A 19,824-nucleotide genomic window follows, 5' to 3' on the forward strand; every position below is an offset into this window, starting at 1 on the left:
GCAGCAGTAAATGTTTTCAGGCTTCGGATAACCCCACCACTGCTAGGAGAGGGAGGGTTTACATCATCTGTGATGCCAAATCTTAAGAAAAAAAGGAAAAGAAAATAGTGGCAAAGCATTGTTTGTCAGATTGTCACTAAACATTATCACTCAGAATCAGCCCTATTTGTACATGAAAACTTCTATTGCAGAATCTGAAAAAGCAAAGCTTAGAACTTCTTAGGAGAAAAAAAAAATGATCATCTTTTCTAGCCAAAGAATAGAAGCTTTCAAATTACTCCCTGGGAAGGTTTGTACGGAAAATAAATAAGAATAGTGTGTCTGTTATGGGGCTGTTATTAAGATTTCAAAACCGTGAAGGATACTGAAGAACCCATTTTAAGCAGTGATTGTCATCTACCGGAGAGCCACTTTTAACCTACGATTGTTACATTTCAAACTGAAGTCAAAGAAAGGAAAACTTCGTTTGGCATACATCAGATAAATCAGCCTGCCTTCTGCAAACCTCCTGCTGGTAAATACTGTGCTTCCCTGGTTCAACCCTCGAACAGTTTATGTGAGTGGGAGATGACGGACAAGGCAAGATCTCCTGTTCTTGGCTCATTTTCCCCAAGCTAGCAAAACCTTCACCTTCATTTGCTCAGTTCCTTGAAAATGGAAACATTTTTGAAAATGCTGTGGCCTCCATACCTGGTGGGAAGTCACTGAGGTTGAACTTGTCACTCTGTTAATCCACTTAGAATAGAGCACTGATTTGTGCATCTAATTACTGAAGCCTAATTATGGCTGCACGGAAATCAACATGGCACAATAAAATACACGATGCCTTCCCAGGAATGAGACCTGTATTCCCCTTTCAAGTTACTGGTGACCTCATCTGCAGTCTTATTCAAAAGCAAGCCTTGTCAAAGATTTTAAATCATCCCTTCTGGGCATCAAGTCTTCGGCGCATGCCCAGGACTAGCTAGCATTATGAGGAGGTGGGTAATGAAGTTTGGCTTTGCAAGTGGAAATTACTAATTTATTAGAGTTCTTTGAGGTGGAAAATAGGCATGTAGATAAAGGAAAGCCCATAGATGCATTCTACAAAGTCTTTAAAAGGCACTTTTGAAAATGTTCCACACCAAGAGTTACTAATAATTGTAAATGCTCTCTTCTAGGGGTGGGGGTGGGGGAGGGCAAACTTTTATCTCAGAAAGTGAACTTGCTTAAAAGATGAAATAAAATGCCCAGAATATACATCAGTGTTTTTTGTACGGAAAGAGGCTAGAAGGGGAAAGCAACGGGGCTCCCTGGGGTCACTGTTATGATGGAGCATGTTTAACATGCTTGCTGCATGCTGATAAAGAACTGTGATTTCCACTGGCAAGAGTCACTGCTAAATACTCCTGTTTCAGTAGGTCATGGCGTGATGCAGGAGCCCTTATTATTTTATTATTATTGAGTGGTGAGGCAAACACACACACGGAGAGAGAGAGAGAGAGAGAGAGAGAGACAGAGACAGAGAGACAGAGAAACTCATCCACTTCTTCATTCCCTAATGCCTGCAATGGCTGGGGACGCACGAGCCAGAGTTTGGGAGACACTATCCAGATCTCTCTTGAATTGTCACTGCTGACTCCCGGGATCTGCACTGGCAGGAAGCTGGAGTCAGAAGCTGGAGCTGGTGGTCTAGCCTGGGTACTCTGATACGGGATGCGGGTTTCCTAACTGCTAAACAAAATGTCTACTCCGGGAACTTGTATTTTTAAATCTTGACTGACAGCTTTATAATTTTAGCTAATTTGCTGTTTGTTAGGCACTCTTCAGACTAGTCTTACTATTCCTTGTAACGATCCCAGGAGATATTACTATTAATATGCCCTTTTACAGGTGACGAAACTGAGTCACAGAGTAGTTAAATAATTTCTCCAAAATCCTTTAGTGCACGACAGAGCTACCAGTATACATAAGAAGGAGTTTTCAATGATGACAAAGGAGAAGAGAACGGACATCACTGATGATTCTTTACTAAAAATACTGTTTTGGTTTGCAGCTCTTCTTCAAAAGGCCTTAAGTATAATGATGTCTATTGAATGCAATACTTTAGTTACCTGTGGACTCTGTTTTATTGAAAAAAATTTTTAAAAAGTCATTAGCCTTCCTTGGGTATTTTACTTTATTATTCTTGCTGAAACGTTCAGTGCTTGCTAGTAAGAAGGCAATGATGTTATAAAAAAACAAATAGTGACAAATCGCTGGGTTTTCTTCTCTATTGCTGGTCAGTGGTCTGTTTCCCTTACTTGCTTTGGTGTGTGTGTGTTCAAAAAGATTCAAGCAAATGTCATATGTTTATGGAGGCTTATCAAATGAGAAATAATGGAGGAAGGAAAGAATATGTGAATTTGTTTTCAAAAAAACCACCTAAAGAAGAAGAGATGACAAAATCTGATATTTCACGGAATGATCAATGCTGGGAGAAGCTGAGACCAACACTGGACAGCACTGTTCTGGTTTTGTAACAGGAGTCTTAGAATACCAATGCTGGTGGGATGTGAGCGTGGCGTTGAGTCAGAAGCACAGTTTTGTAATGCCTTGTGTCAGGACTTCAATCAAGAAAATAGAGTTTGCAACAGGTCCTGCTTGTTGATAGCTATGAGTTAATAACAAGGGCAGAAACATTCGGTTGTACGATTTATACATGTCAATGAAGGTATAAGACTTTATAGCTTTATTGTTAATTGCTATGTTGGTGTCTCATATGGGTGTAGTTTCTCACCAGTAAGTCCGGAGGCTTACAAAGAACAGGAGAAATGGCTTTTATCATCCTATTCACCCTATAGTATCTTGCAAAGGCCTAGGCATCAAGAATTAAATTGAATTGAATTAGATACAGTAAATCAATGCATTTTAACTCACTCTTCGTTTGTCTCTGATCCTGCTCAGTTATTCAATATAAGGTTCCATGTGATAGAAGTTGGAAGACAGAAAACACATATATAAAATATATATTTATATTGTCTTCATGTCCAAATACTTCCGTAAAGCCAAGTCTTCTCTTTAGCTATACTTTAGAATCCTATCATTGTATCTCTGTCTCCTGGATCTAATGCACATAAATGAAGGGTCCAAGTCTTGGAAGGAGTTTCTCATTAAAATAGAGAAAAACCCAAGGCTGGTCAGAACACACAAGTTTACTTCCTGTTGTTTTTTTTTTTTTTCCACCCCACCACGGAAATCACAGATTCCCTGAAACACCAAACACAGTTTGCAGTGGACTGCTCATCAGTTGAAGAAAACGTGATCGATGACCCACGTCTAAACGAAAAAGAAAAACCACCTCTCCTTTTACATTTGCCAGCGTCCAAGGGAAACAAACAATCCGGAAACAGTTCCCCAAGATTACATACTGACTACAAAGCACAGTGCATGTAGCCTAACATTTTCCCACCTGGAAAAACTGGGCTTAAGTACCTTCCTCAGTCACAAAGCACCACTGTGTTCTCGCCAGTACGCCAAGTCATTCACTTGAAGGAATGGCACCTGGGGGTGATGGTGGTCATTGCAAAGGTTCTGCTGTAGAAATTGCAGATGGAGAGCTGGGCTCTGGGCACGGGCACGGAGAGGAGCAGAAAAGAGCCCGAAGAAAAGGCTGTCATGTTTGCTCAGAAGAACCGCCAAATCAGGGAGCAGAGAGGATTTCATTGGAGGAGCGCCTTCCACAGCAGCAACTAATCCTGTCATATGGAGAGAACATTTACAATGTTCTCCAGATATTGTCCGCCCATTGCAGCTAACCAAACGCACAGGCACACACACAGACAAGGCTCTCCTGCTCCACCGAAGGCACCGGGGCGGAGACCGGCTGGAGGGAGTGCGCGCGGGGGTGCGCGCACAAACACACACACACACATACACACACACACGCACACACGCACACCCGGGTGCGGGTTGGCCGGAGCTTAAATCCGCAGACTCCTCTAGGAAATCGCCAGAGGCACTGGAATAGGTGTCGCTGCCCCCCTACACACACACACACACACACACACCCTGATTACTACTTCCCCAAACACTTCTGTGAAGCCATGAATCCTGCCCGGCTCGCCGCTGCTTCCAGGTCTTGGTTCTGTGTTGGTCTCCACCGTCGCCTTCCCGAAAGCCAGGTTTGAAAGTCCTACTTGGATCTCCTTGGATGGTGTGCGGAGGAGGGCGGGGGCAGGTGTCAGGTGTCCACTCGAGTCTAAAACCGCGAAGCGGTCCCCACCGGGCTAAGTGGCGGGGACCCCGGCGGCGGCGCGCGGGCGAGCTCCGCAGCTCTGGGCCGAGCCTTCGGGTCGGCTGGCTGTCTCCCCGCCTCCCCCGCCCCACCCCTCCAGTGTCGCGGCGCCAACTAATCTTTTTCCCTTTTCTCTTGCAAGATCAAGGGAGAGAGCGAGCGGACGACGGGCTCCGGACTCTAAGCCGAGCTCAGCCCGCACCCGGGGCGGCTCGCCCTGAACCCGCGGAAGGGCTTCTCGCTCCCGCCAGCCTCCACCAAACCAAAGCCAGGGTAGGCAGCTGGGGCTGAACCAGAGACAGGTAAGGGCACCACGCGGCTCCCTTCCTCGCCAAGGGAGCCGGCATGGCGGGGAGGTCGGGGCTGGGGGTGGGGGAATGGGAGGGTCGTGGAAACTTTTGACTCCTGGGGTTCCTAGAGCTCAGGAGAGGAATGGCTGGGTTTGGGAAGATCGGAAGGACCGGGCCGAGGAGGCTTAGCGCGGGGCGAGGGCGCGATCCGGGCGGGTCACTGAGTGTGGCGGAATGTGGCTGGCACAGCCTAGGAACCGCGCTGCCCCCAGCGTCAGCGTCTCTTCCAAGGCGACAGCCCCTCCACTGCCACCGGTCCCCACCCCGTTTGCCGGATTGCCAGGGGCCGGGAGACTGCCGGCCTGGGATCTGACCCGGTCTTCATCGCATCTAGGGTGGAGGCCCAGCGAACCCCGCTCCCTGCTGCCCTCAGCCTCGCAGCAGCCCCTCAGGCCCTGGGGAGAGGTTCAGAGTCGCCTTCCCTGGACCACAGCCCGTGAGCTGGGGCGGGGTCGGAGGGGAGGATATGTCTGGGAAAAGGGTCCTAGGACAGAGGCGCGGGAAGCCTCCAGCAGTCCTGTTAACTGCGGCTCGGCACGCGAGGTCTGCTGTCCCCCGGCGGCTAGGAGGCAGGGGGCCCAGCCCAGGGTCTTTGAGGTCTCAGACTATGCCCAGGGCTCGCCAGTCAGCCTCCCCTGGGTCCGGGACCCTGCCGGCAAGCCGCGGGGTGGTAGAGCAGGGACCGCGGCGTCTGCACCTGCAGACCTGGGCAGTTGCGGCTAACTTGTAGCTCGCGGAACCCCGCGGAGGACGCAAAGAAATTCCACTTGCGAGCTCTGCCCCGCGCCCCTGGCGTGCCCCCCGCGGGATAGGCGGCGGCTGCCCTGGGAGTGCGTTCCAAAGGAGACAATCCTCCCGGGTTATTGACACAGAAGGAGGCACACACTCCGCCTCCGACCCCCCTCCAGCTCTCGCATCCCTGTTCTCCCTGACCATCGCTGACCCCAGGTTGCTGTGAGCTACAAAATCATTCCCAGGGAGGGTCCACCGACCAGCAGGTCCCTGGGCGCGGCGCCAAGGCTCTGGCATGTGTGGAAATATCCACGGGGAGAGTCTCTCGGGACGGGGGGCGCGAACAGAGCGGAGAGCGAACGGAGCTGGCCGCTGACACCTAACCCAGGCAGCCCCTCCGAGTCCCCGGGTCAGTTCACGGCCACAGCCTGTCTGTGTCTTCGGCCCCCAGGGCCCGGCGTCCGCCGGCCAAGGCGCCAGAGTCCCGCAAGAGCGCAGCGCGCGCAGGTCCGCACGCTCTGGAATCCACCCCCGCACCGACTTTCTGTTGCCCCCTCCTCTTATCTTTCTGTTTTGCTTTTCTTGCTCTTGTTCATAGCGCTGGGTGGCACTGGGGACGTGGCGGCGGTGTGGTTTGACCATCCCCTGGTGCACGCAGCCGGCGACACAAACACACGTCCCCACGCCGTGCCGCACACTCGCCAGCGCTCCAGCGCGGTGCCCCGCTGGACAGCCCCCCGCGCCTACGCCCATGGTCACCGCCACCACCACCACCACCATAGATAGCCCTGCCCCTCGCCTCCAGAGAAAAACCCCGGGGCGTCTAGAAAGGCCTGCGAAAATCTGGAATTTGGATGGGGAGCGAGGTGGGAGATACTCTGGGGCAAACGGCCCCCAGCGCACCCGCGGTGTGGAGTATGGAGTGCTCCCGCCCCGCCTGAGCCCACCCTGAGCCGTAATCTGAGAGCCCGGTGCAGGGTGGGTCAGCCCTCCCCTGTCTCTCTGGGCAATCCTGGAGTCTCGGATTGGGAGGGGTCTGCAAGTGAAGCGGCTCCTAAGCCGCAGGGTGGCAAACTCTGGATTGTGTGTCGGCAGTGGATCGATACTTGCGAGTGTAAACCGTCTTGGCAAGCCATAAGGTAGGGATGATGATACACTGGAGTAGAAATCAGAATCAGGTGGGCATGTGCATGTCATCCAGGGGGCCACAACAGCGAATGATGACCACACAGGTAAAACAGGTTGAGTTGACCGGAGATAGGAACTGTATTAGGCTGCAATTCGGAAAGTGGACTTTTGAGGTTCTAGGCAAGTAGGTGGGAGGATTTTGTGCCAATACTGTTTCAGCTTTGCAGGCTTGGCAGGCAGGAATTCAAGAAGGTCAATGCCAGATGGGTTTGTTTGTTGTTTGTTTGTTTTTGGTTACTCCTCTTGTTAATAAGCTTTCCAGTTGTAGCGGTATAGCCCAATATAACCGATAAGCAACTTCTCTTTCCCTGTGTTTGCTCTGCTGGGTTAAATAATAACACGGGTTAAAACAGACGTGGAAACTGACCCTAAAAAGGCACGGCAACTGCAGCCAGTTCACTTCATTGTTTCAAAAGCCCTGTGAATGTGGTGGGGATGGAATGGAAGACACAAAATTGAGTAGGCTGTCTGACAGCTGCTGCTTTTCCCATAAAAGATAAGAGTGTTTGTTTATGTGAGTGTGCCTGAGGGTGCCTGGAGGGGGACTGGAGCCAGACAATAGGTGGATCTGAATATCCCTCTCCAGGTTCAAGTACCAGAGAACCTGCAAACAGGTTGGCAGCTCTCAGCTGACTTCAAAACCAGTTGTGGAAGAGAACAGCACTTCTCAAACAAGTAAAAGTTCCTTTGGAGTGGATCCCCACTGTCTCTCAATTTGGGGGGTGAGGAGGCAGAGACAGCCTTCACATTTAAAAAAAAAAAAAAGTGCCCGAATTGTACTACATCCCCTTCTTTGTCTAAGAAGTTCTCAACTTTAGGCACCGGGATGCATGCTCATCAGGCAATTTTCTAACTCCAGTTTCAGAGCAGCCAGCACCCCAGGGCCAAGGGTGCAAAAACTGTGGTGGATTCCGAGGTTTGATGAAAACAGCAGTCCTCCGTGTGCTGGGCGGTAGGGAAGACACAGAAGACATGCTAGAATGTCATAGTGGTCTTCCATGGAACTTGAGCCAGAGTTACATGGCTCTTTGACCCACAGCAAGGAAGAATGCTGGAGCAAGTGCAAATGAGGAAGAAGAGGGGGAAATTCAGATAGAAGAGAAATGAAAGAATGGAATCAGAATTAAAAAGAGGCCAAGAACCTGTGGGTGTGCCCTTAGCAAGCTGTGTGAACAGCCTCCACCTGTGAGATCAGCGTTTGGGTCACTTGTTCACTTGTGTTCTTTATACATTCCGTATCAGTAGCCATCTCCAGGTAAGCACCCAAAGCCCAGTCTTAATCTTAAAATAAGCTTTCTTCTTTTCCAAAGTAGATAGAGACTGACAGAAACAGTTTGCCAGACAGTTCCTTCAAGGTCTGGCTTTCTTCATTTAAATTTGTATCTGACTGGGTTTGCCTTTTATGATATTGGCTTCCTCTGTCGTTTTCCTAAGTGGACTCCTATGTATCAAACACTGTCAGTCTCCCTTGTGGCTAGCAACTGGCTTTAATTCCCTACCACCTGTCCCCAGTCTGTCTACTTGTGGCTCTTTGAGCAGGTTGGGGCTTACTCATTGCAGAGCCTGCAGCTCTTCTGGGCCACGTGCTACTGGTGGTGTATGAACAAGGGAAGCAGATCACCTTTCTGTGGGCAGTCATTTTCGGAGTGTGTTCTAAGTGTATTTTAACATGTCCTTAGCACATTACATGTTGTATTGCATGTTTTCCAGTGTTTGACCCTCACTGTTTAAAATAGAGCCAGGCACATCCCAGGAATTTATTAAATATTTGTTGAATATGTGCATAGATGAATTGATTTTCTTGTTTTTGTTTGTTTGTTTTTTTTTTCTTTTTCATTGTGACAGTTGTATGAAGAAGACATTATTTGCTTGGTTTTATAGTGGAGGAAATCAGTTTTTAATGAGGTCTGGTCATGGCCAACCTCATTCAGTTAGTAAGTCACAGGCCCTAGGTTAAACAGCGGCCTGTTGGTCTCTAACACTGCGCTGATTGGATCTCTATAAATAGTCTAGCTCTTGCTCTCCCTGTGTTTGGGACAACAAAACTGGTGTTTAGAGTTCAGTGATGTTCTGCCTATCTGTTTAATTCAACTCTGCCTGGTGTTGTTGGATCCCCTAAACCTTAAGCAAAGAAATGTTCGGTGCTAACTAGATTCTTAGTTGGCACACTGTGTTTGCTCTGTGTAGTCAGCGGTTGCCTCTGGCAGAGGAAAACAAGGGCACCCAAATTAGCTGACTTTTGGCAGATGCCATTTCTACCTATCAGCTAGATGGAGGCATTGCTAAAGAGACTTGCTCTCGCTGATGTGGAATGTTGAAAGAGAATCTTGATGTTATCCAGTTTAACTCAGGACAGGTATTGAAGTAAATGAGGGGACTTTTCCCAAGCGACTCCGCTAACCATGGACTGCTCGAGACATACGTATCCCAGCTTCTGATTTATTCCCCTCTTTATTTTACCGTGCTGAATGAGTCCCTCTCTCTTTATTAAAATTGTTGACACTTAAAGTTCTGTGTTTTAATGGATCTGTTTAATTTTAATTAGAATTTATTATCCACTTTTACTTTGAAAGGCATAATGTGACTTTGTGAACTGCTGTTAGCAAAGGATGAGGTAGATTCCAATTGGTTTGCCTCCTTCTACTCTTTATATATTCTTGTCTAACTTTATTCCATTTCCTTTTTTTCTCACATGCTCAAGCTCCTTCTTTTATACTATGACCTAAATATACAATCATCTTAACTGGTGCTGTTACCATGGTAATGTTTCATGGTAGATAAGGATGCACACCAAAAGCTTGATTTCTTTCATTAGTAATAGAATTCCTCTCCCTCCCTTTCTCTCTCCCCCCACCCCCCACGCTCTGAAACGCAGGCTTTCACTAAATGATGCCCTCTGGTGTTCAGTAACAGCAAGCACTCTAGTTTTAGTAGGACAGGGACATCATTTTTAAAGCTCAGAGAGAGTTTCGATTACAATTTGAAATGGACATAAGCAAGAAAGGCTTTTAGTTAACACATTTTTAAACAGAGGTAAGTGGAAGACATTTGTTTTCAAGGGGTGTTAAGTGCTGTTTAATGTGTAGAATTCTAAAAACGTAAGGCAAAGGAGGGGGATATTCCACCCTTATATGTTTTATGTTACTGTGAAAATATTTCTGTTGGAAAAAAGAGATGACAATGACATATTTCAAGACTTCAAAATGGAAGTCTCTAGAATGAGGACACTTTTTCTTGCTGAAAATATATACCGGATAAAAAACTTAGAGCTTTTATGATTATATGAATAACCATATCAATATACATATTCTTAAAAACTAGTTACATGGTAAGGATGGAGTGAGGTTGATATGCTGTAACGATGCCTCCTTCACTTCAGATGCTACTGATTCAGGCACCAGGTCAAGACATTTCTGTCTCTGAGACTTCTCCGGGATCCCTCCGCTTCTCTCCATCCACACCTCTTTTCCAAGCCTTCAGCGCCTCTCCCTGAACTCTCACCAGAGCCATATGTTCCTGACTGGTTTCTCACCCTCCCGCGGCTCTCCAGTACAATCCATTCCTTACACTGCCAGAGTGACCTTTCTAAAATGCAAATCTGAACGTGTCATTCTCTTGTAAAAATTCTTCAGTGCTTCTCAGCTGTCTAGGGTAAACCCCAAAATCAAACGCACATGCAGTTTTCCATAAATGATCAAAGCTGTTTCCCAGCGGAGTCCCCAGAAGCCATTTCCTCATTCCCCGCTCCACGGGTGGAATACCTATAAGTAGCTTGGCATGAAGACTACTGTAGAGTACGTGCTGAGTAAATATTCGCCAGTGTATTTCTCCCTCTTTATTCTTTTCCTCCTTTTCTTCTCTTTCTCTTCCTCTTCATGTAGTTTATTATTATGCCACCAATAAACAGTGACAAGTGTCACATTTATCCTCTAGTCATCTCCCAAACTGATAATAGCAACTGAAAACAATCTTTGATATGACAGGTATTTTGATGAATATTTTGCACCCTGCATCTCATTTATCTCATTTAATCGCCTATAGTCCGGCCTGGTGCACCTTAGATGCTTGGTGTATGCTTGCTATTTCAGTATGACATTGTTGCCTTTTAATATTTATCATAAGTGTTTTGGAAAGTTAAGATTTGTAAGCACTGTGGGTTTGACTGAATTGTTTTCCTCAATATTAAACTGAATTATTTCCAAAAGAGTTAACCTGTGAACGTGCTAGGCACTGTGGGTAGTTTTACCTGGTGCTCATAGTAGAGAAACAGTAAGACTTGTTAGGGATAAAGATGAGGTCTAATGTGAGAATTGAGGCCATTATTAAATGTAAATTACAAAAATAAACATTTCAAATGTGCTAGCAGTAGAAAGCTTTTATAAAAAAATTACTAACTTTTTTCCAATTTGTTATACAGATAATGTGAACCCACTAAATATGCACAAACTCCCCCCCCACGCACAGTATTGTTATCAAAGAAGCTATAAGCATCTTCATAGATTAAACATTAAATTCAAAATTCCAGCACATGATTAATGAGTTATAACAACAACAATAAAAGGAAGACCCATGTTTAAGACTAGTGAGCAGTACATTTAAAAAGAAAGTGTGGTAGGAAGCAGGGCAGTATTTTGAAGCTGTCTGCATTTATTGGGCTTGCAAAAGCAGCATGGCTCCCTCCTGAGGCTGAGAGTCCTATATAACTTTGAATGTCGGGCCCTTTGTAGCAATGGACTCACCTCCTCAACTATCAGTATTCATGGACGTAAGGTATGCTGTCTTGAACAACAAGGTTCTGAATTAAATTGCTACTGTCTTCTAAGAAATCTTTTAAAGAGACTCCTTAACAGGTCAACTACCTGAAATATTCTATTCCTGTTGCAAAGAGTTTGCATCAGCAGGTTGAGGGTCAGGCCCAGGAATATAGATTTTTAACAAGCACCTGATCTGAAACTGAGGTGGGTAATCACAGGAGTATATTTTAAATAATGGCAGATAGAAGAATCGGAACCCAAAGGGCAGTCAGTGAAGAGCAAAGAAGGTAGCACTCACACTCCGCTGTTCCCACCAATATAGCCATATGAGTTTTCTATCCCTGTGAGGGTCATCAAAGCCTTGCTTGAAAGCAGACTTGTGCCCAGGGGCTTTTTAATTTCCTCGGCAGATTCCAGTGTGTGTGATGAATAGCAGTTCAGGAGGACAGACAGATGCTTTTCTCCATTTTAAACAAAGCCTAGGTACCTGTGTGTATAGGTGGATCAGACTCCTCTGCACACCTTGTAGCCTTGGCCATTCAAGAGATAAGCATGCGATTTCTTCTCTATGCTTTGTTTCATTGTTCCACTTCCACAACCCCTCATATTATTCGTGATATCGTCCTATACCATGCACATCTTTGTGACTCCAAAGCACTTTTGCTGCCTCTTCTATCTGGCATTCTGTCTAGGCTTTCATTATGAATCTAGTTGCATCAAGCACCTGACCTTCCTCCTCTTCCTTTCTCCCAGCCCTAGGGGAGTAGTTAGCAAGAGGGAGGAAAATGTTGGTGCTCTATGGTGAACCCCCAGAATAAACCAATAGTATGCCTCCTCTAGGAATAGGACACTGAGGAAGATTGCTCCTGATGTTATTGTCCACGCTGAGTCATGAAGACCCTTCTGCTTCAGTGAAACGAATAAGCTTTTCCTTACCTCTTTTTCCATCCCAAACCAATAAACAAGACAGCGTCATGTGAGAAGAAAGCCTCTGATTTCTTGGTTATTTAAGTACTACAGAGCTCTCTAAAAGGGACATGATGGGAAAATAAAGAATGACCTGAAGGCTAATTTTCCCACTTTTCATAAAAACTAAGCAGAGTATAATTTGCTTGGGAGAAGGAATGAAATAAATGTCACACAATTTCATATTTATTGTTGAATACAAAATTTTTTTTTCGAAGACTCTGTGCCTTCCTCAGCACTGTTACAGATGGGAGAGGCTTCTACCACAACCAGCATGAAAATTGGAAGTGATAGTGAAATTCTACTTGTTTTCTTTGGAGTGCTTTGGGGGGTGTTTGCTTTATTTTAGAGAGAAGACAGAGAGAGGTCAGGGCTAAAGCATGTTTCACAGATTTGTCAACTATTGCCTTACTTCATCATCAGAATTACTTTTATGTCAAGATGTTAGCAGTGAAATAGGCGTTATGCGATCACCTGGAAGCTTAAATAGTAAAGGTATTTCTTTGTATTTTGTTCGGGAAGTACTGACGGAAAGGAGAGCTCTGGATGACATAGATTTGATTTCTTCTGTTCCTGGTAAACAGGAGTCATTTAAAGGCAAAGAAGTATTTTGCTTTTATTTGAAAATGAGCATAATTGGATATGTGATGAGATATTTCAATGTTAAGAAAAATTTCAGAATTTTGAATGAAATCCTCTCCTGTGACAATAATAATGCCAACAAAAACTATGAAATCACAGCCACTGAGTGTGTCAAATTTTAGAACTTCCACCGTTTCTTTACACGTGTTGTTCCTCTGCCTTTTGTCGGTCCTAGGTGGTGGATGTTTGTTATTCTTTTTTTCTAAGTTTAGAAACTGGGGTTTGTTGACACCCAATAACTTATGCCATTGAGAAACTTAGAACCCTCTCAGAGTGAGTGTGCGGCTTTGGCTCCAGTCACATCAAAGATTACAGATCAATTTTTAAATGTTTTTGGTTTTGTTTTGTTTGTTTAGTACCACAAGCAGTTCTTAAAGAGGGGATCCTGTTAATATCTGACATCTAATGCCAATAAAGCCAAGAAAGGGAGAGAGGGAAGAACCCAAAAAGGGCAGCTATGACTTCTAATCAGAGTTCAGAAAATAGAATCATCAAAACCAAGTTTATGTTAGAGGGGTCAGTCCAGGTGCGCTTTGAAATTTCTGTCTTGGCCACTCACCGCCTGGCTTAGTCTAATTTACAGGCTTCATATTTGAAAATGTTTGTGTACCCATGGTGCCCAGGGAGCTCTCTCTAAGAATACAAGTGGAAATGGTCCCTGCAAGGCTTCCAGGTATGGAATTTCCAAGGCATTAAATCTGATTTCAGATATTTGTAAAGTGTATATATGCTGGAACATTCCTATTGGCTAAATGTGGGAAGAATGTTATTATTTGATCTCGTTCTATGTCATACTCTTGTATTTACGCATTCCTTTCCTCTGCAAGACTGTTGTCATCAATTCACAGGAGCCTCTGCATTGCAGTTGCACACACAAAAGGCCAAAGGAGCTGATATTCTAGGGGATAAATCACCTGTAGATTAATGTGGTGCCTGTTCATATGCCAGTTGTCAACTCTAACCACTTGTTTCTGTACCACAAATCTCCTGAGAACCATTAGTGTCTATTGGTAAATAATACCCGCTATTTTTTTTTTACAATTAATTGAAATTTCACACCCTTGCATTATAGTATCAGTCAATATTTTTACATACTGACACTTTTAATCAAGGATTATCTTTCACAAGGAAGCTGTAACAGGGCCCTAATTAATTAAAGTGATAATTACTCGTCTCCCCCTACCTCAATTTGTTGGTTACATAACACATTCTTCAAGAAAGGCACATCTTAGCATTCCTCTTTAGAATCCTCCCATTTTTCAGGGCATTTCCTTGGCTTCTATCTCTATAAGAATTTACTGAAAATTTGATTTATTTTTATTTTCTAGCAGTCATACAGAAAGGAGGTCATATTTAGTTTCCAGCAAGTTTCCGTATTCAAACCAAACAAAATGACATCTTTCTATCATTGAAGTGTTCAGATAGAATCCCAGAGGTTGTTTCTATGGAAGAAAGCAAGGTTGTCAAATGTTTCCCATTTGATGTTCTCTAGCTTATTTTAGCTTCCTTATCACAATGCAAGTTCCCATGGTCTGTTCCTCTTGGATCTGTTTTCCATTTCCTGATCCTCAGCTACTTAATTGCTAATTCCCCTCTGTAGCTTTGTTAGTTCATAAGGTTTGTTATGTTTTCTGGTCTGGTTTAGCCCCATTATTTTGTTAGATGATGAATCTGGAATGTTGGCTGTAATGTGCAGCCCTGCTTTCCACTTTAAGAGACATTACTTCTGTTCCTATATTTTGGCGCTTCTTGGTGTCTTTGATGCGTTTTCAGAAATAATTGATGGTGACTCTAAATTCATTAGGTGATCTCCTAAAACTTGATAATTCAAGTCATTGAGCTCTCTCTGTACCATATATTGGTCAAATTTTCTAAAGGTTACTCTTGTTTGCTTCTTTTAATTAAATTAGTGTGATTTATTCATTCCACTTACAGCAAACATTGGGCTACATTTTAAAATTATTCTTGCTTCTGAACTCCTAAGTGCTGTTACTTTGCTTTTCCAATATAATTTAATATGAAACTTGATACCAAGAGGTCAGTTATCTAAAATTCAAATTGCATTTCTTTCTCCTCAATATGTGTAATTATTGAAAGATATCTTTCCTTACACTATTTTTAACAGCACAGTAAAACGGAGCAGAAGGTATGGAGTTCCGTACCCCTCTGCCCCTGTGCGCACACAGCCTTCCCCACTGTCAGCATCCTCCACCACTGTGGTCCACTTGTTACAATCCATGAAGCTGCAGTGACTCATCATTGTCACCCAAAGTCCATAGTTTACAATGGGCTCACCCTTAGTGCTGTGAATCTGGACAAATGTGTAATCACAAGTACCCACCACTATGGTATCATGCAGATTACTTCCATTGCCCTAAAAATTCTGTTTGCTGCCTTTATGTCCACTTTCCAGTCCCTTTTTCCTTCTTACTAACTCCTGACAACCTCTGATCCTTTTAGTCTCCTGACAACCTCTGATCCTTTTAGTCTCCATAGTTTTGCCTCTTTCAGGATGTCATATATTTTGAATTTTACTCTGTGTAGCTTTTCAGACTGGTTTTGTCCATGTCTTTTTGTGGCTTAATGGTTCAGTTCTTTTTAGTGTTGAAGAGTAGTCCTGTGTACTAGTTTTCCTGGGAGATTTTTATTCTTAATATAATTTAAAAATGTATTTATTCAAAAGACAGACCCCAAGAGCCCCCATCCACTGGTTATCTCTGCCCGTATTGGTAAGGGCCAGGACTAGGCTGGGCCAAAGCCAGCAGCCGGAAACTCAATGTAGGTCTTTCACATGGGCCATCACCTGCTTTCTCCAGGCATCTGCACTGGCAGGAAATTAGAATTTGAAACTAGAGTCAAGAATCAAACCCAGGCGCACAGATAAGGGATGTGGGCACAGTCACTTAACCTCTAGGCTAAAAAGTACCACTAAGATTTTTATTAAAATGAAGTAGTCTTCCCTTGATTCTTGAAGATATAGTTTAGGCATGCACTGGAGAATTAGTTTTTCTTTTCATTTATATATATATATATATATTATGCATATATATATATTATTCCTGTACTAGATTTTTTCTGATATTGTATTTTCTTGTGCTTAAATTCTAGAACTTTCCAACAACAGTCTCACAGTTTATGTTGCTAACATTTTATTTGTAACTCTTTTTCTTCCTTTAATCCACCCTACCCTATTTCCATACCTATTATAAAGGATAATTATTACTTGGCATCTGGTGGTTTTTATTTAGCTGTCTTCAGTTTCTCATTTTTTTCCACATGATGCATTCTTTTTCTTTTTTTTTTTTTTTTAATTCAGACAAGAAAATTTTTTCACCTCTTTGCTGAAGGATTTAAATGGCTTGTTTACTCAGCTTTGGCAACTCTTCTGCTCCCTTGAGTGCAAATTCAAGAAGAGGTGGGTGGAAGAACATCAGAGAGTGGTTTCTTTTTCATTTCTCTTTTCCAATTGATCTTCCCGGCCTATGTGTCATGGCCAGGATGAAGCTGAGAACATAAATGAAAGATCATTTAATGAATGAGTGTGCTGACCCCTAAGTGACCCTTAAGTGAAAGATTATAAATATCGATTTGTCTTACCAATTGCAAACAGAGTATTCTTATTTCTCTTTGAGAAGTAAGGGAAGCCCTAAGAGGTCATTTAGTACTGCTCTGGGGGGGGGGGGGGGGGCCTTTTTGCCTGTTCCCTGCCTTTAAAATATTAATGGTGTTTGATGTTTTGGTCTAGTTATTCCGGCTATGTAGACACGAGCTTTGCCTTGGGCAGCTGATGGTATGCACTTACTTAACTCTACTTTGAATATCTTTGCTGGAATCCATTCTTTATCTTTACACCTGTACATTATACATTATTTCCAACTCCCTTACAGGGAAATTCTCATTGATATTCTCTGGTTTCTTTAGAAGAAGGAAGGCCAGGGTTGCATGTTTTATTTTGTTTCCTTCTCTCACTTTTCCTCTCTTCCTTTCTTCCTCCTGCTTGCCCGTTCTCTTCCCTCTTCCCTCCTCTCCTTTCTCCTTTTTTCTTCCTCTTCTTTTCAGGATTGAATTTGATGACTTCCTTTACTCCTGGCAAATAGCAACGATCAATACATATTTATTTAATGATGATTTTATGTTGCTGGTCTGCAAGAGTTCCAAGATTCCCACTAATCCAATCTGCTTCTTCTGTTGGTTTCATAATATCAAGTTATCATTTTCTGAAACAGCTAAAAGAAACTCTTTCTAGGTGAAATTTCTCTTTCAAAATGAAATCTGCCCTTGAGATAATTTTTGTCATTTTTGAAACCAACACTTTATCCAAGGCTGAGCAAAATTTTCTTGGAGATGTCTATGGTAATATTATTTTGTGTGAGCTGAATCTCATTCATCTCAAGCACATGAGCTTTTAAAAGAACCCAACCTTTTTGTCTATATATAACATATATTGAAATAAATTTTAGCAGGCAACAAATCTCCTACAATTCAAACAGATTGTTTTATCCTCTATATTAGATATGAATTTATTTCCATTTTCTTTTTTACTTGACCCTTTTGAAAAGATGTATATCCAAACATGAAGAACAATTCATAATGTGAAATTAAGTACCATTATGGATAGCTTGCCATATCATTGCTTTAGTCTTAAAATTAGATATTCATTTATTTGTTGTTTTATACATCCAATAAATATTTGCTGAGCACAAATATTTTGCTCCTAACGTGTGCTTATTTGCCAGCGTATGCCTCCTGCCTGACCCCTTTCCATCATCACATATCAATATCACCTGAGTACTACAGTCAACTGCCCACGTTCACTCCCACTTTTGCACAGACCAACATTTCCTGCTTACAGCACACGGAAGCCTTGGGAGTTCTAGTGGAACCATGCTCCCTGGCAGGGGAGTCCTACACTGCCTTTCCCTGTCTCCTAGGAAGCTTTGAGAAGCTTTTGGCATCTTTCTGTGTCTTAAGGCTCACATTTCCCAAGTGGTTCCAGGCAATGTGAAGCAGTAGTTAAGCATACCCCCTTTGGAGATCATTTGATCATTGTTAGTTTACTTTTAGTTCATTCGCATTCATAGATTCAAGGACTCAGTGAGATGTTCAGCAGCATCTAGTTTGATGTCTTTGTTTTATGGTTCAAGAGACGTGACCAAGAAACAGTAGTGGGTCATTATGTGAGTGACAGTAATGTAAAGTGATTGAGCCAGGATTTGGCGTCTGAACATCCTGACACCAACTCTTGTGAGTTTCATCACCCAATCATCCCCGTGGGTGTTTGATGTGATTATTTTTGAGTTCCGTTTCTTCTGAGAAAGATCTGAAGCTGTACAACGCCCTTGTCATTCCTCCTCATCCGCATGGGACTTTTGATTCTTTTTCTACTTCTGCTTTCCTGATATTTTATAAAGGAATATGTGATTTCATGGTGAGATTTTGTTGAAATGGCTAGAGCATCAAGCCTATCAGAACAAGTAGCAGCTGTTCTGCCATTCTTCTGGGTTCCTGCTAAGAATCATCCATGGTTTGATGAGCTAATCTTGAGAACATCTACTTTCACACTTTGCAGAGGTTTTAGAGAGATTATCTAGTCATTTTTGCTACTGAGTTGCATGTAAATAATTAGGGTTTCTAAAAAAAATTATCTTTTCAGTGTTTATTTGGGTTAATATGTTTTTTAAAAATAATGTTGGTGCTGATAAAGGGGAAATCACCTTAACATTTTAACTCTGCATCATCAAAATGAACTGAGAAATATTTACACTGCGGATTTGTTACCTGGATATGTTTGACAATTTCAAAATGTGGAAAAAGTGTGATGGATGAAACTTTGTATACAACAATGTAAAATCCACTGCTTTGTTCTGCTTCCTAGTTTTGTAAGGTCATTAGGAAACTCTGTTGTGAGGTCTACCTGCAAATTTACAAAAATTTTCTATGAACTGATTCAGAGTGAGAATAAGACAGTTGGAAAGCTAGATTTTGATGTCATCTCTCCTAATCAATGTACTTTTCTTCCAAATAGTTGATTATTTCATCCTGACAACGAACCATAAATGTAATCAGCTTTGCCACACATATTTTCAAAATGAATGAAATTTTTTGGTGGGTTTTTGTTTGTCTTGTTTTACTTTCTGTCAAAGGAGAGGATAAAGGAGAAGCAATTGATGGTGAGTTGAGGAGTTGGTTCTGGAACACTGGGCATTTCGTAGTCTGGAGAAATTCTCAATGAGGTGACAGAATGCTCTCTCAGACCACTGTCACTTACACTGGGAACGTGATGTGCAACTGAGGAATGTTGGGATGCCACTTGCAAAGCTATTTTAAGAGGCGTTTGGAACTTTGAGAGGAGAGACTATGCCAGAAGTCTGCTTTGTAAATACTGTATTCTCTTTGGGAGTTACACAGTGGCAGAATCAAAAATGTTAGTTTGCCAGTAAATAAAGCTGCTTATCTTGACTCACTAGGAAAGAATTCCACTCAGTGAAGATGAACATTAAAACTGAAGCATTTGAAAGAATCACAGGAAATTCATTTTTCTGTTTGTTTTGCTTCTTTCCTGTGTGAGCTCCACAACTTTGTTAGAGAGGTGCTGGTACCATTAGCTGGCACCTGTGATCCATCTCAAGACAGAAGGGACTCTGTTTATGGAGCGACTGCATTTGAAGAGGCAGAAAGTGAATTTGTCTCCACCTTCTTAGAAAATGTATCAGTCACTTTCACATAGGTCCAAAGGAAAAAGTATTTGGACAGGGATGGTCATTCTTCCTTGGCAGGTTGTGACTCCTTAACAAAGGAGCAAAGGGAGAAAGACACAGGACCCCAGTGTTTCCTTCCTTAGTCTACAACACCTGCGAGTATTCCCGAGAGAGGCAGGGCTCAGCTTGCTTGCAAAGGTGGTCAGCTCCTGGAATCAGTGTTCCTCCTCACCCTCCTG

General features: G+C 43.2%; 1 protein-coding gene across 1 annotated transcript in view; it reads left to right on the forward strand.

The window, feature by feature from the left end:
• Positions 1-3,095: 3,095 nt before the first annotated feature.
• The window catches only part of CHRM2 (cholinergic receptor muscarinic 2), a 150,343-nt gene continuing 133,614 nt past the window's right edge, over positions 3,096-19,824 (forward strand). The window contains exons 1-2 of the mRNA XM_008258041.5: positions 3,096-4,142; positions 4,398-4,557. The gene's annotated coding sequence lies outside the window, so the exon portion shown is untranslated. The remainder of the gene's footprint in view (positions 4,143-4,397; positions 4,558-19,824) is intronic.

This window comes from Oryctolagus cuniculus, chromosome 3 (genome assembly GCF_051225735.1).
Source record: "Oryctolagus cuniculus isolate XC-2025 breed Fujian yellow rabbit chromosome 3, ASM5122573v1, whole genome shotgun sequence".
Taxonomy (NCBI): domain Eukaryota; kingdom Metazoa; phylum Chordata; class Mammalia; order Lagomorpha; family Leporidae; genus Oryctolagus; species Oryctolagus cuniculus.